Here is a 16885-nt window from a genome sequence, read left to right as displayed (position 1 = left end):
CTTTTTGTTACCCAGTGTACATAATAAAGGCGTCGCGTGACGATTGCGGATCGACGGAAGTCCTCCCCGTCGCTCTCGCTCCAGCGCGAGGCACGAAACGAGCACGGCGTCGTCGTGCAGAAGGAAGCGATCGTTTATTATAGTCACGTTGGCAGGCGTTTTCTCGCGGTGGCTACTGACCGAATGGATGTTTTCTGTCACGTATATACGCACACTCGCGCCTTTTAATATTCCACCGGTAGCGGGTATCGTATATACGCGCGCGTCTATTTAATTGATGGGGGAGGGAAATATTTTACGACGTATTAATAGTACCATCACACTCGCCTGGCCATTACATACACACACACACACATAGACGACGGTATCCTTTCTTTTCCCTCGTTTCATGTTGGCGCTGTCGTTTTCATTGTCACTCCGCGTGTCGAAGGTGCCCTAAATTTCTAAATCCATACCATTCGGAATACTAGGGCACCGGAGAGAAGAGATACGCGTCGAAATAGCCAGCAGCACCCGCGGCGAATAGCAAAGCGAAGATGATGGTGCATCGGGTATGCTCGTCCCGTACGGGAATTTTTGCGGTGCGGAACGTGAGCGCGGCTAGAAAGGCGCACACCCTAGACCACGACGACGACGACGACGACGGCGGCGTGTGTGTTCGTGTGTACACACGTCAGCTTCATTAGAATGCGTGCGTTTTTCCTGCTCACGAGATCACTCCCGATCTTAGTCATAGCTCCTCGCTTCCTCCGTGCGAAATCGCTCGCAGCTTGCACGCGCGGAATGTGTCGTCGTCGTCGTCGTCGTCGTCGTTACGCTCCGAGCGAACGATGAATAAAGATTGAATCTGGAAGGAGGAGAAGAAAAAAAGTACACGCAGGTTGTAAACGCGACAACATACGAGTTTATTTGCTCCGAACCGAATAACTAAATAAAGCTCGATTTATTTCTTGTTGTCTGACTATTTTTAAATTTTTCTACCGAATTTCTTAAAAAACGATAGAGATTATCGTTTGCTGTTCTCTTTAATTTCAAGTAATTTATTTTTACGAGGAAAATAATTGCTTTTAACGTAAGGAAGAAGTGTGCCCTTTTACTTCCACCACCTACCTTCGTTGCGGCGTTTCGCTTGCGGCCGCGTAAACGCTTGAAAGCGATCTTCCCGAGGTTCGGAAACTTCCGACAGACTCGCCGACCGACAGGCGGATGGGAGGAAAAATAACGAAAATGGCGAAATCGATGAGAGGGACGAACGTTGATTGCGCTGTCAGGCGCGTGTCGGGCAGCAAGTTGCGGCCGTAGCAAACAAAAACGTTGCCGTTTGACCAATCGAAACGTGTACCACTCGTCGCCGCTGTCGATACCGTCGACAAGTTCCGTTCGTTCTCCGCGACACTGCCGGACGAGACGATCGATACTCTCTTCTTCGACGAAATATTAATTACAAAAAAAAAAAAAATGAAAAAGCGAAAATACGAGTTGATTTCCTAAGGAAAATGAGCTGTTGCGATTAAAGGGGTAAAAGTAAGGAGGCGCGTGGTGCTCGAAGACGTCTTTCGATGTGTTCGTTTCCCCGGCAAGGCCCTCGTGATACAACGCCGCCCATTATGTACGAGTGCTGTGAACATTGTTCCCTCGGACAAACGGTCTCCCGCGGTAAATGATTCCGGAACAATTAGCGGGCTCTCACGAACAACACGCCGGTGTCGCCACGCGAGCCGTACGCCGCGCCGCGGCGGGAAGACAATGGGCGCCTACGAGGAGGACGCGAGAGGGTCCGGTCTCGTGACTGATGACCTTCTTACCTTCTTTCTTACCTTCGAACGAGCAGCGCCGATTACGTAAGCCACGCCACGGTTAACGCGGTTAGCGCGGAACGCCGCCGTCGAGCCGTTCGCCGTAGAAGAGAAGAAGCACTTCTCGGGAAGGGAGGAGAAGGAGAGGGAGAAGGAGAGGGAGAAGGTAGCGGGGAGGGAATGTGCAGTGTCAGGAGAGAGAAGAGAGAACGTTGTAGAGCCGCGCCGCGGAACCTTGAAACTGACATTCGTTACGGTTATTTTTGTGCGGCTTCATCCTTAATCGCCGTTAAAAATCGCCCGCTGTCGCCCGCTGTTGCGTTGAACGTTAATTTCAAGAGGGCTAAGGATAAGGAGAGCGTCATACGCGCGCACGGTCCGCCTTGACTTCTGCCTATTTTTATACGCGGCGCGTTTACACGCTTTCCTTTATGCTTATTACGTTGCGAAATATGTGCGTGTCTGCCCTGGCGCCGACAATTCTTTTTTTCCTTCTGCTTTCGATTGCGCAATTGCGCGCGGCGTACTAAAATTCCGAAGGGAATTAACTGCCACTCGGGCAACGCGCTCATTGACTGGCTTATTTACTCGGCAACACCTCGTTTAGTAACCCAGCGGAGCAATATTTTTAAGGGCGATCACATCCTTGCCTCCTCGCGAGAGGCGTAACGATATTTTAAGGCTATTTAAAGCCTCAACGGTACGCCGCTGCAGCGAGTTATATTTTTATTGCTCGCCGGGAGAAAATATTTTCCACCGCGAGGGGTTAATTGTCGCGCGTCGCCGATCTCCTGCTCCAGATACCACGCTGATCGAGAACTGATTCGGTTCTCGGTCGTCGACGAGCACGTCGAAATAATTTTGCACCGTTGAGGGCAATTAAATTTCCGCGGGATTGTAGGTAACCTCTTTTATTTACTGCATTACCGCGATATTGGTCTTAATTTTCGAGAGAACGCACCGCCGCCATAAAATACGGTCGATTAACTCGAAAGTGATCCGCTATAAAAAAAAACCACTCTGGCATGCGTCAAGTCCTGCGCTCGGACATCCAGGTCCACCTTGAACGAGTCTCGTTCGGACAGAGTGTACTAGCCGCGATTAATTTATACTCACGGGTATACGCGGCCTTTTTTTTGTACATCCCGTACATCGCGCGCTACGCCTCGTTGCTCTTGCGACAGCGGGGGCGGGAGGGAGGGCAGCAGCGTGTACGAGCGTTCTCCATGTACGCGCGCGCTCGTTTACCCGGTTGAAATCGCGACCCCGTAACCTTCGCCGTGATATTCACGTACAAGGCCACCTTCGTCGCGCTCTACACATTCTTATTCATACGTCGCGGTTGCTGCACGCACGTACGCTAAAATCGAAGGGAATCGCGCGCGGGGAATGTTTCCCCCCCCCCCCCCCCCTCGCGTGCGATTATACAGCCGTGTACGAGCGTAGCTCGGATTTAGAGCCGCGACTAAAATAGCGACGATAATCGCCGCAATTCCGTACGTTGCGTGATTGCGAAAATTTTTCGCTTCCCATCACGCTCCCGTCGTGTCCCACTCCCACCGTGGAAAATTACTCGAGAGTTCGTAATTAAATTACCAAGGTGGTCGTTAACTGAACCGATAACCGATCACTGAGCGTCCATTTTTATATTATTACGTTGTTTACGCCGCAGGGAGATGCGATTTAAAAAATTGTGTAATGAAGACGCGAACCGGAAGGCCTGATGACGGTGACATCATACACCGACACTGTGAAATTTAATTTAAAAAGGTCACCCGTTGCATGTACTACGACCTACGACAATACGCCGGGGGCGCGATTGAATAATAAGTGGTTAAAATAACGACCGTATTTTATAATAATACTCTCTCTTTTTCTCTCTCTTTCTCTCTGCGAGAGCGAAGCGGCGACGGTAACGGTCAGATTTTTTTTTTCATAGTAGCGTCATTATTAACCTGCAACGCTCATTCACGTAGGATGATAAAAAAATACTGAATACGTGTGTGTTCAATTCACGGGTATGAACTTTTGATTCACGTTTCCAAAGTGACAACTCCCCATCAAACATCGATCTCCACCCACCTCTCAACGCTAATCGCTTCATGGTCTTTTTATTTAAATTCATCTTAAACAATGTCGTCTCTCTCTCTCTCTCTCTCTCTCTCTTCGAGATTTAAATCTCAGTCGAATCGTCGCCTCGAGCGTACGAGGCATTGACATTGGAGGAGCGAAGAACGTAACGAAATTAATTTACGTTGAAATAGTCCAATGACACTTTTTTCCGAGCCGGTGATTCACCCGAGGACGGTCCGCTGGCGGCAAGAGTATTCGCGGGGTATACGACGGCACGGTATGTGTGTGTGTGTGTGTGTGCGTGCGTGTGTTGTTGCACCTGCGGGGGATGCACACATGCACGTATGTACACACCCACTCGAAGAGCGCTGCGCCAGAGTCCGTACACCTAGGCTGAAAACGCGACCCCGTGACCTTCTCCCGGTGACCCAGGTACCGAGTTGCCCTGCACGTGGCGCGTTGCGCTATATAAAGTGCGGCTGCATATAGATCTCGCTCGACCTCTCTCTCTTTCTCTCTCTCGCTCTCGCTCTCTTTCTCGCCTGCGCTTTCAGGGCCGTACGCAGCGACGCGGTCGCCACTGTGCACTCGCTTCATCGATCGTCTCTTCTCTCCTCTCTCTTTCTCTCTTTCTTTCTCTCTCTCTCTCTCTCTCTCTCTCTCTCTCTCTCGTATGTGTCGGCAAGTTTCGCGACGCCAACGGCGCGTATTTGACATCGTGAACTTTAGACTTGTTTAGAATGTGTTTTGTTATCAGATTACGCGCTCTCTTAACGAAAGGCCGTCCGTTTTTTTTTTTGCGCACGTAACGAAGCCCGGAGGGAAAGTCGTACGGTTTTCGCTTTTACGAGCCCGTCGGAAAGGTCATTGCTGTTGCGCACGGATCGCGACGCGGACTTACGCTCGAGCGGCAGCCTCGGGAAATCCGAAATGTCAAAATCCGAGAGAGATTCTCTCGATCTCCAAAAATACAGGTTCGCGCGCCGCGCGATTATTTTCGATCCTGTCGTCACGTCTCGAAATGAGAGACCCGCGGTTGCGAGAGACGATTTGACACAAGGCACATTTATGCATGAGTATGCGGCACGGCGATTGCATTTGTGCGCGCGCGCGCGTGTGCAATCTTCCGCGCGCGTGTTCAGACGTTCCAGATGCATGATATTTCGACTTTTACGAGCGCCGTGTGTGCACGCGGACGACACCGTATATTCATCCGACCTGATATGCGTGACGGGACTTCGCGCGGCCGGGTCCCGCCTATCTAACGCGCGATCTTATTTTCGCGAATGATCATGAGAGAGTGCGCAGCGGTTGCGGCATTCGTTATACGAGCCCCCGTTGCAGTCGTGCGGTATCTCGCGAATCTTACCGCAGCGCTGTCGTGAAAAAAAAAAAAAGAGAATCGCGCTGAAATATTACCTGACATTGCACGTCACGTCGTTGCTTCGGCGCGACTTTAATCGGGGAAAAATCTTCGCGACGCGCGGGCGTTGAGAAGATTTCTCCCCCGATAGTACACCCTCGATATCGTCTCGCGACGCCCGGGCGGAGATTTTTTTTTCGGGAGATGCGTTTTTTCGAGGTACAACCGCGCGCGGGGGGTGACCGGGGGGAGGAGGGAGCTTTCGCAAATAACACTGGAAACGTCTGTTTTATGTCCGCGTCCTCGCGCCCGCAGATTTACGGCGCGCTAAAAAAACGCTCGGCGCCCGGAGGAAGGAAATACGATGGAGTCATACGCCTTATCTTTTTCGGACTTGTACACACGCTGTTCAAATATTTATCGCGATATAACACGGGAAAGTGCCGAGGTCGCGTGAAACGCGCCCTGTCCTGCGCGCGCTCATAATGGAGTTCCTGTGCGTACTGCCGCGCCGTATCTAGTTTCCCATGCTGATTGCTAGAGTTCTACGTAAATTTAGACACCGTAAGGTGCCGCGTGTTAACACGTGCGCCGCCATGTGCCATGCGAAATCGCCCGATGAATCTCGCTTTACCCCGCGCCGCGGCGTACTAATACGGCGAGGGTGAGTTGAATTTCGCGAATAAAAAAGGGAAACTTGAGAAAGAGAGAGAGAGAGAGAAAAGGTAGGATGACGTTTAAATCTTTTTTTAAAAATAGTAATAAGAGGACGTACAGACTGATATGTAAAAATACAACTTATTACTAAACATAAGTTATTCAGTCATGGTCTTGTGAATTCATATACATTTTCAGGTTCATCAAATTGCGTGCCGAATAAATTTTCAATCTAGAAACAGTTTTAAATTGAACATAAATAGTAATATCATACTATTAAATTGGTAATTAATTCAATAATGCTAATTAGTATCTATCACAGCAATGATATTCGAATAAAAAACCTCCAAATATTTCACTTTAATATTTTAATATTACTATTCTCGTTCAACTTGATAAAGTTGAAAATGTATATAAAATTACACGGGAAATATTAAAAATTCAACTATAACCGAATAAGGTTTACGTTTAATCGTGTTTTGATAAGGTTCTTTTTTTTTTAGTTTTGGGAAAATAATCAAATTTATTTCAAAAAGTATAATTGCGCAAAAAAATCGAATGGATTAACGCACAGTGTCTTTAATTAATTTCATTGCACAACCCTTGAGACCTGCGGATTCTCCGCGTGGCGCGGCGGCACTCAAATCATCCCCCCCGCGCGCGGGATGTCGTTAATCCGACAGCTTTTTTCGCGGGTTCAAGGACTAACGTCAGGGACGCGGCACTATTTTCGTACGGTCGTTCGTGCACATGCACAATTGCGTGGGTTGCATGTGCAACGTTATAACGCCGCTGGCCTGGTGTGGGAGCGGCATCCGGTCGCAGCTGCGTGCAGGAAACTGTTAAAAACTCTCCCGTCATCTCTCTCGCCCTCTTTCTTGCGTTCTCATTCTTTCTATCCGTCTTTCGTACACGTCGTCTAAAACTTATTTCCCTTTCGCCCTCTTTTTTTTTTCTTTTCTCTCTTCCGACCGAGCTTTTCGCGATGAACTCGAACTAGCGTGCGAAGGAATCGTTAATCGCGCGTTCAAACACGACGACGAAGGTGCGGAGCGAGGGAGGGCGGGGGAGGGGGGGGGAGGATACGTGGCACGTCGCGTGTGTTACACATCGGAGTCCGAGACACGCGGCCACAACGTACGAGATATACCTGCAGGTTTTTAATTTACTTTACAGGCGCCGTACGTCGGAGGTACGATAATTTTCCCCGATAACGGCGCGCCTCTTTGCGAGCACGAGGCACGACGAAATACATATTTCGCCTTAACTGATAAAACTGCGACGGGCACGAGAAGGAGAGACACCGCTCGAGCTCGCTTCAGCCTTTAAATCCGCGGATCTCTATCAGCGCCGCGCTACCACCCCTTCGGAGTTACCTCGGTCGCGGGGATCGCTCGGCTCGTGAATTTATCACGAGTCCCGCGCGTTATGAATATATACATTCGCGTCGGCGAACGCTCGACGATTTACGATCGGGCCGGCCAGCAACGAGCGGAATTTATATAGTGGATTTACGATCTCGGGCATCCGTCCGGGCCGGGCGAATCTCGGTGCAGCGCGCCGATGCGCCTAAGGGCACGCAAGGCGCGAGCCGCGCGCGCGGAGGTCGCGCGGCGGGAAACTGGTTTTCAGTTTCGGAAGAGCGCACAAATTGTCAGACGGTGACGTCACCGTTGTAAAGGCCCCCGCCAGAGGAAGAGAGGGAGAGAGAGAGAGAGAGAGAGACCCCGTATAATGATAATTGCGACTGAAAAATCACTCCTTCCCGCCTCCCGCCGCGCCGTCTCCAAACGAACGATCGTCTCTCCCTCGTGAGTGAGACGACCGATCGTTATCACGCACCACGACGATTAACCGCCGACGGCGGCGAGAGAGCTAGACGCGACGGAAAGACGGTCTCCGTCGCGATTCGCCTCGCCGTCCGCGACGGATCGGTTCGTCACGACGCGATATATATCGACGCGTAATCGCGAGATCTCCGCGAGAGGAGAGTAGCTTTCAGAATCGGTTAATTAACCGGCATTATATCCGCGACATTGAGCCGCGCGTTCGCGCTCTAACTTGTATATCTGACAACGAGCCGAGGAACGAGGAGAGTTCGCGAAGCAATTATCGGAAAGGGAAATGCGCGACGATGACAATGAATGTGACATATGAACTTCTTCTTTTTTTTTCTTTTTTTTTCTTTATATTCGTGCGCGACGGTGAACGTAAATCTTAGAGTATCTCCGCAAGAATCACGTGGCGTTATCTCGTGAGCCAGAAAAAGGCCGAGCGGACGCGCATCGGCATTGTTTATCAGACATCCGTCGTCGAAATTCGCTGAATTGCATATCCGCGCGATGAGTAACTGGCACGACGCTAGGCGTCACGCATCGCGTCGCGTCGCGTCGCGTCTTCGTACGCGCGGCATCCGCCGCGCGATTCAGCATAATGCGAAAAGGAGAACGACTCCTCGCCATCTCGAACGCGTGCATACAGAGTGTCCCAAATAATATAAAATAAATGAAAACATCTCGGCATCTCTCTCCTCACGCATCTGGAACGACGTCTGATCTCTCCTTCGAAGCTAAATAATTTTTATGACTAAAACGCGTTTCACCAAATCGTTGTCGTTTTTTAAATACCTTCATTTATTTTTTTTAGGGGGAGGGATACTCTGTATATGAATTGTCTTATATTCGACCGTATTTTATCGAGCCGATTTGAAGACGATGTTTCATTAACGTGCCGGCGCGAATCGTCTCTCCTTCAATTTTTACACATAATCTGGAATCAAGATTCCTTCGGAGAAACACTCGCTTGAATTTAATTAAAGAGCACAAATTTGTCTCGATTCGCTTCGTCAAAGCTCTCTTGCTTTCCTCTATCGCGTGGAAAATTACACAAAGCTGTCTCGACGGTCTCGCACTGACGAAAAATCGCGTCGAAATTGGCCGTGGAGTCGTGACAAAAAGACGAGATGGAAGTGGGACGCGCATTCCCTCTCCTCCCTCTCCCTCCCGTGTATACAACGTAACGTAAACCGCGCGTGTCCGAGTATTCGCTTAATTCAGCGCTTCTGCACGCACATACACACACATACACACAACCGGCGACTTTAACGCGCGAGTCTAAAGTTAGCGCGGAATGACGAACGTTCGTGCACTTTCCTATTACTCATTTGAGGCTGCTGTACGAGCTCAATGTCATCGCCGCGAGTAGTTCACCGCGCGCGGTGAAAATTCCGCAAAGTAGATTAAACGCGGCTCCGAGCCATTTCCCGCAGCCCGCGCCTCTCGACCGTGAGCTCCCTCGACGCGGCAAATTAGCGCGATGTTAATTATCAATTATATCCCTTGTAACACCCATTGCCGTCGTTACGTTATACGAGAGATAACGGCGGGGGTGGTTCTTCCAGATTCCACGCTGTTGTATCCCGAAAAACATTCGGAATTTCCAATCTGCCAACGTGTACACTGAGAGAGTTAACTAAGGTGTGTTAACTAAGTTTCGCAACTTGATTAAATTTCGTCGGTTCAAATATTTATACTGTGATTTTTCATTCTCTTCATTCGCGAGATTTTCAGAGTGTATTTATTTAATTGAACCGAAGAAGGTTAATAAAGTGAAGAAATTTAATTCGAATTAACGACTTCTTTTCCCCGACGCAGTTGAAAAAGCTGAAAATACTCGAATGCGATGCGCAATTTAAGGACAAATCGACACTTCGAGCGTATCCACACGCTTCAGCGCCTATCATTCAATTATCAAAGGTTATTAATCCCCGGCGGAGATAAGGCGCCGCTTATCCACTGAACTGAGCCGCGCAATGTTACACGCAATTATACAGTGTCCCCCGATACAATCCTGACGGCGGTCCTTCTTTTCCCTTCGTTTCTCCTCTTTCTTTTGTCTCTGGAGAACGTTCCGCGCGTCCTCCTTTTAACGAATCGATGCGTCCGCTTTTTAACAAACGGAAGAGCGAACGGAATGGACGTCGACGGCTTTAAAAGCCGACTCTCTCGCGGGAAACAAAACGCAGTTGGGATGGGACAGCTCTTGGGTAAAAAAAAAAACCGAGGGGGAAAAAAAAGAAATTCGCGGGGCTTTTAATGCCCGATCCGCTAATGGACTGGTTTCGCGGCCGGCGACGATGCACGATGGCGGCGACGGACTCTGCCCACGAATTGACGCTAATTTATCATGCGAGCTTTAGCGGGTATTACAGTACATGTATAAGCCCGCCGCTGATGCATTACACACTCGGCCCCGTATTAAACGACGAGACCGAGTCTAAGTCCCGAATTAATTGGGTATTGCATTTCAATTCCTTAATGGACCGCGGCCGACGAGCGGCGCGCACTTCACGTCGGCGCGCCCGATCGTTAATACCGCTAAATACCGCATGGCGCATCGATGATCTACTTTACGAGAGAGCGCCATTCGTATCTGCGGCCCGACTTTATCTGCAATCGACTTTCATTATCATTGTTGAATTTATTGCTCACCGAGGTGCCCGTGTCGCTCCGCCGCGCCTGGCGACACACGGAATGCAATGAAGCGGTGCAGTCGAACGGTTTATCGCCGTTTTCAAGGTTGCCGACGCTTCTTCTCTCGCGGCATAAATATTCATCCTCCTCCCACGTCCGAGAATAGTTTCGCAACGCGCGCATGTCACCGGCCCGTCGGCTGATAATGACGGGCTGCTGCTGTGGCTGCACATCCCGAGGTATCGCGTTACGCGCAACGGGACTCCAAATTCACGATAATGCAATCGCGGACGATGCGTAAGAGAGAAACGCCGCCGCTTCTTTCTCCGCAGAAATTCCGCTTTTTGTCTCGCGAATCCGTCGCTTTTCGCGACGATTTTCAAGACCCACCACCTTGGCGCGCGCTTCGCGATCGCGTGAATTAACATTGATTCACTTCGCCTCGCAATTTGCGAAGTGCCACGATAACCGCGCGATAACTCGGAGCAAATCCTTGGCGAGTTTCACACGTTTACACGGTGCTATCGGGTTTCCGTTCGCCGCGCGTGGATGTGCACACGTCGCGAAAACGTCTCGGAACAGCTAACAGCGTTTTGTACGAGCGTCACGGGCATACGCAACGCTAATTTTCACTCCGCGCCTCGGCCTTGATTCCGAAAATGTACTAACGTCTAGGAGAATTTGCGCGTGCTCCTCTTTCTCTCCCTCTCTCTCTCGAGAAAGAGTGAGAGAGATTCTCGCTCGTCGCCGCGCGGTCAACTTTGAAATATGAATTTTAAAAATTCAGCGACGCAGACACTCGGAATCGTCGGTTGGTGTAGGTCGGACGACCTTTTCTCTCTCTCTTTCTCTCTCTCTCTTTCTCTCTCTTCCGATGAATATGTAAAGATTGCCGAAAGCGATGGGCATCGCGGAATATTTGTCATTGCGGCGAGACAGAAAACTCGCGTCGTTCGTTTTTATCTCGTTGCGAACGCACGGAGGAATTTTTTTTAGCGAAAATTACTGGGCTCTTGGGAAGGATTGTAAAAAACATTTTACTACGTTTTTTTGTTAAATTAGCATGGTATAATATATATATATATATATATTTACATTATGGTACAATATTTATGATATATATACACACAATTTACAATATAACTCGTCGAAATCTCTTCTCATGGTCCATAGTCATTTTTGATATAGAATTCTCTCGCACGTGTGCGCGCGCGCGTCTGTCTTCGAGCGTTGCACCGTCGTGTTTGCGTCTGGTCAAGGTGCCCGACACCGCCGGGGTACATATATAGGTATGCACGTCGCCGTAGGTACACGCGTGTATACACGTATACGTACGTACGTAAAAGTGCACGCGCGCGTGTGCGCGCGCAACGTTATAATGTATACCGTCGCATCGGCAGCAGCGCTGGCCTTGTGACCACTCTCGTGTCCTCGTCCCACCCTCTCTCTCTCTCTCTCTCTCTCTATCTCTCTCTCTCCACATGCGCCGATACGCTTCAAGTCGCGTTTACGACCGGCAACGCTCGCTCATGTGTAATTACTTAATGCGCGGTCTCGGCCCTCTCTCGCTCCCGGGAATGAGTATCGCGTCGTGCTGCGTCGTCGTCGTCGTCGCCGTCGTCGTCGTCGCGAGGAAATTTAATTGGCGACTCCGGCCACGTACATACTGAATCATTGCCGCCGCGACCCGGTCGCCGTTATTCCCCCAGCGTCGTGGAAATGTATAATTCCACGGCGGGGACCTTCCCGCGACTCCGAGCAAACCGACAATCCGGGCAAAGGCGTCCCTTCCCGCCGGCGTTACATAATTCCGCAGCGCAGGTACGCACCTGCGACGAGCGCGCGCATAAATACATCATACTGTCGCTTCTGACAGCTGATATATCCCGACTAACTTTCGGTATGTAGATGTTATTAAAGTTAATCGAGGAACGGATGAGAACGCTCGTCGATGACGTGCTCGTCGTACGAGGGTAAAAGTATAGCGGTGGTCTTCGGTGGAGCTTACAGAGATATATCGCGTGGGATGCATTGCTCTCTATCTCTCGCGCTGCTGCTACGTGCACTTCCTCGGAATCTCGCGGGCTGTCGACGACCTTCGGTCCGTCGCTTTGCCAGCCGGCCGGTCGACCGGTTGCGTAATTAAACCAGAGACGCGATGCTTAATAAACGAGAGTGATGAGTGGCATGCGAGCGACGACGACGACGACGACGACGACCCGGCACTCGAAATAGAAGTCAGCCGCGAGAGGAGCGAGAGCTACGACCTCGATGTATAACTCATTTGCGCGCGGCGAATCGCTGACGCACGCCGAGAGCGAAATGCGCCGAGAGATCATCGCTCGCGCGTGTATACGTAACGACGATCGCCGCCCGCAAAGTTGACCGCGCCAGGATGAAGTTTCCTGTCGAAGTCGATCGATCGCCGATGATCAAGGGGAGAGGGGGAGGGGGAGAGAAACGTTCTCGGAAACGAGAAGATAATGGTGTGGCGAAAAGACGTGTGTCGAGTTTTTTTTTTTTCGATCCTCGCGCGTACTCGAGAAGAACGTAACTCTCGCTGACCTGATAAATTTATCTCTCTCTTATCTCGAGGTAAACGTAAGAGCGCTAAATCCGATACGTGTCCGAGCGAGGACGGGGGGATCATCCTCCGTGCTATTTCCGATCTTTCGGGGTCGTTATCGCGAATTACCGGCGCGCGGGCCGAACAGGAATAATTCCAGCGCGAACTCTCCACGGTCTCTCGGATCGACCGTATAAATCATTTTGTGGGTCACCGGAGCGACCACGTGGTGGCCCCGTTCCACCGGCGCTCAGCTCGGCTCAGCTCGGCCTCTCCTGATCGAACGCTCGCTCCTTCTCGGTCCACGAACTCCCGGCGGCCCGATATGTATAATGCGCATCGGCCGCTCGCTGGCCGTTGCATCGGCCTAAAAATAATCGTCGTATTCGCCGTGGCGTGGCGTTTGCCATCTTAGAAAAAAAAAGAATCGATATTATCCGAGTATATAGTCAAGCTTCGACGAAGATAAATATTATTCTATTTTAAATAATTACATAATATGTATTAAATATGTATTAAGTTAAATTATAATTGAAGGAAATTTCTTATAAAAACCACAAACAAATCCATTAAAGAAAAACTTGGTTGTGACGCCAAATTCATTTTCCGAATTAATGTCACGTTAACGAATTTATTCCGATGTTATATTTATGTATACAAAGAGAAATATGGATAAAAAATTTTGTTTAAAAAAAGCCAAGAAAATATTGCTCGTTTATACTTTAAATAATATTTTCTTCAACTTTATTATTATATTATTAATATTATAAGAAGGAGTGTTTTAAAATGTATTATACGATAAATAGATACGATAAATATAAAATTCCCACAAGAACCAAACGAGTCTGGAGATTTTGTATTTTTCTCTTTAAAGTGAAGTATTAATCACAACCTACAATTTTGTTCTCATATATTTATACAAATAAATGATTTGGAGAAAAATTAGCATACTCACACAATGAACGGTTTAAAAACGAAAAGTTTTTCGTCTCCTACAAATTTAATTTCAGACTTGTTCGGTTTTTGTAGGAGACCCTTAATTAGATTTGACACTTGGTTATTTATATTCAATAAAATAATGTCATTGACTGTTGCATATGTGGAACTTCTTGGTAGTATTAGATTTTGGGCTTTCTTGTTGTAAAAAAGTCGATGCTGTCTTCAATATCGATCACTGAAATATCGATGTTTTCGTGGCGGTCATCCCTGATGCAGTGGCATCACCGCCATAAATCCCAATCTGTCCGTCTGCTGCGCATTTGTCGGTTAGTGATGCGCTTCCGAGCGTGCGGGTCGGTCGAATGTATCGGAGAGTGACCGAGAAAGAGCAGAGAAGGAGAGAGATAAAGAGCGATGGAGCGTGATGACGTCAGGCGTGCAATTACCGATGCACTTGACGCGTCCTCAACAGCAGATCTGAACGGGCGATTATTACTCCGGCCACCTCCTATAAAACCTATTTTAGACAATCTGGAATTAAAAAGCTTGACATTTTTCACTTCTCAAAAATTTTAAACGGTTTTCGCAAGAAAACATTTAATAAGCTCCATTAATATTTATCTTTAAAATAAAAAGGGAAATTTATAAATACTTTAGAGAGAAGTTTTTTGCTTCGGGGTCGTAATTCATTTAGAGAGGGTATTTGCGAAATTAGAATTGACGCGCGAGGTTTCTCTCCGCAAATTATATTTACAATTCGGTCCATGATACACTATACGGACAGAATTGTGCCCTGAATTCTGTCTGCCGAATTATAGATCGTCCAGACGGGGCTTAATGCCGCCTACCACCTCCCGCCTTTGTCGTCTCGCGAACATTCGTCAACATCGCGTCCCTCGGCGGTCGTGTCTGGAGTCGATTAAAATGTCGTTTATCTTCCCGGACGTTCCACCCTAACTCCCACGGTGCGCGGAGAAAACGCGGAGCCGAGAGGTGCGAGGTCCGGGGGCTCGTCGTCATCGTCTGGCAATAATGGCCCCGGCCGCCTGGGATATAGAAAGTGAAAAATGCCCGCAATGGTCAGACAAGGTCGTCGGGGAGAGACGACCCATTCGGTTCACGCGAGACGATCACTACTGCTGATTGAGGATTGCGCATTGTACAATAATAGGCGCGAAGGCGTTGCCCCGCCGCTCGCTCGATAGAGCGACGATTTTAGATAGACGGCAATTAATTAATTTTGCCGTCAGCGTCTATATAAAGCGATTGATAGTGCAGAATAGTGCTGAACTATTAAATAGTCTAATTTCCGATCAACAAAAGGCATTATTTTCGACATAAATCAATGTTTTATCTCCGAGAACGGAGATATCTCTCCCACGTTAAAAGAGACAATATCAGAATCGTCTGAAAGGATCGTTGCTAATAAGCGACGAGAATTCTCTGAGGGAAAGTTTTTTTTTTTTTCTTTCACGAAATGTAAACCCCCCCTCCTCATCGATCACCTCACCGCCGCCGTTAAAGGGAACGAGCGTCGGGCGCAAGAATGGATTGGTTTTTTGTGCTACGGAGAAGGACCTCTTTCCCTCCGGGGAGGATCTATACCGTGGAGGTTAGAGAGAGGAGACGACCGGCCGAGACGGCCGATAAACACCCGAGAGATCCGTGTACGGGGGAAACGGTGCCGTGAGGATCAATATTCCGTAATTTTGCGGGGGTTTCTTATGCCAAAATTGACGATACAATGGACGTGAAATTAGCGCCGGTGGCTCGTGGCCCTCCATCGACGGGAGGGAAGCATTCCCCGTCTCATTCATCCCCGAAGTATTTCACGACTCGCTGTTTCCGCGAGAGATTTTGTTATAGACTCGTTTATTCGAGCAATCTCGCGCCAACGAAATGTGAGTCCTCCCTCCCCTCTCCCTCCAATACAAACGCCGGTAACCGCGCGGTGTTTCTCAGTTGCGTGAAACCACTCGGTCCCCTTTACGTAGAGAAGACCACTTTCGCGCGGATCCCCTCGCTCTATGAGCTTTTGACTGCCTCCCCTTCGGATATTTGTTTCCATCGCCTCTCACTTTCGAGGGTCTTTGCGGTGTTACGAGCGAAGAATGTCGTCCCAGACATTTAAAGCTACAGATGTCACACGGCTCTCGAGGAATTTGACAGACTTATAAATCTATAATGTCGCCTCTTCGTTTTCCGATGGCTCTTCTATGGAACGCTACCGAATGAGCAATCGGACGGCTCAATTCACGCTATCCCGAGAGATACGGTAGGTTCTCGTGTTCATAAATCCTTCCACTAATCGTCAAGCGAGAAATCTTCATTCGGTTAGACACTCCTTATTTGAGGCTCGGCGAATATCAAAGTCGCCGGCGCTTTTAAACTAATAAATTCTCAGTTTCCTCTCAATTAAATAGATAATAAATATTCAATTTATCGAGTGCTGTATAACTGCGCCAGTAATATATACCGGAGATATTATCGGCACGTAAAGTGCAATCTCCTCGTTCCGCGGCTAGGGAGGAGAATTCACCTTCACGCGATGACGAGAAGTCCCCCCCGACAGAATTCTCCGATAATGAGCATCTACTCGAGGCGGACAAAACTCGACACGTTAAGGCCTGAAATAAGTGCCTTCGCACCTGCACAATCATTGGCACCTCGTCTCTCTCTCTCTCTCTCCTTTTCTCTCGTGATCGCGTAATTTTGTTCGACCTTCGAGAGAGCAGAATCGCTCTTCTCTCTCTCTCTCTCTTTCTCTCTCTCTTGCGAGCTTTCCTCGCGTGGAAAGCGGTGTCGATCCGTTTAATCGCAAACTTTACGATCTTGCCGTATCGTATCGATTTTGCCGTAACTGTAAATTGCCCGACGCCAGTATCGAGAGAGGCGTCGTCGTCCTCGCGCGCGAGTGGAATGCCGAAGGACGCGGAAGACGCGGAAAAGGCGCCTGGCTGCTGATCCTCGCCCTTTCACCGCTTTAGAAAGGATACCCACCGCGAAGTACCGATCGCAT

General features: G+C 49.0%; 1 protein-coding gene across 5 annotated transcripts in view; it reads left to right on the top strand.

The window, feature by feature from the left end:
• The window catches only part of LOC105835549 (retinoic acid receptor RXR), a 72347-nt gene that overhangs the window by 37906 nt on the left and 17556 nt on the right, over nucleotides 1–16885 (top strand). The gene's annotated exons all lie outside the window — the stretch shown is intronic.

The sequence above is a fragment of the Monomorium pharaonis genome, chromosome 6 (genome assembly GCF_013373865.1).
Source record: "Monomorium pharaonis isolate MP-MQ-018 chromosome 6, ASM1337386v2, whole genome shotgun sequence".
Lineage (NCBI taxonomy): Eukaryota > Metazoa > Arthropoda > Insecta > Hymenoptera > Formicidae > Monomorium > Monomorium pharaonis.
Note: the sequence above shows the minus strand (reverse complement) of the source record. Positions and strands in the feature narration are given on the sequence as shown.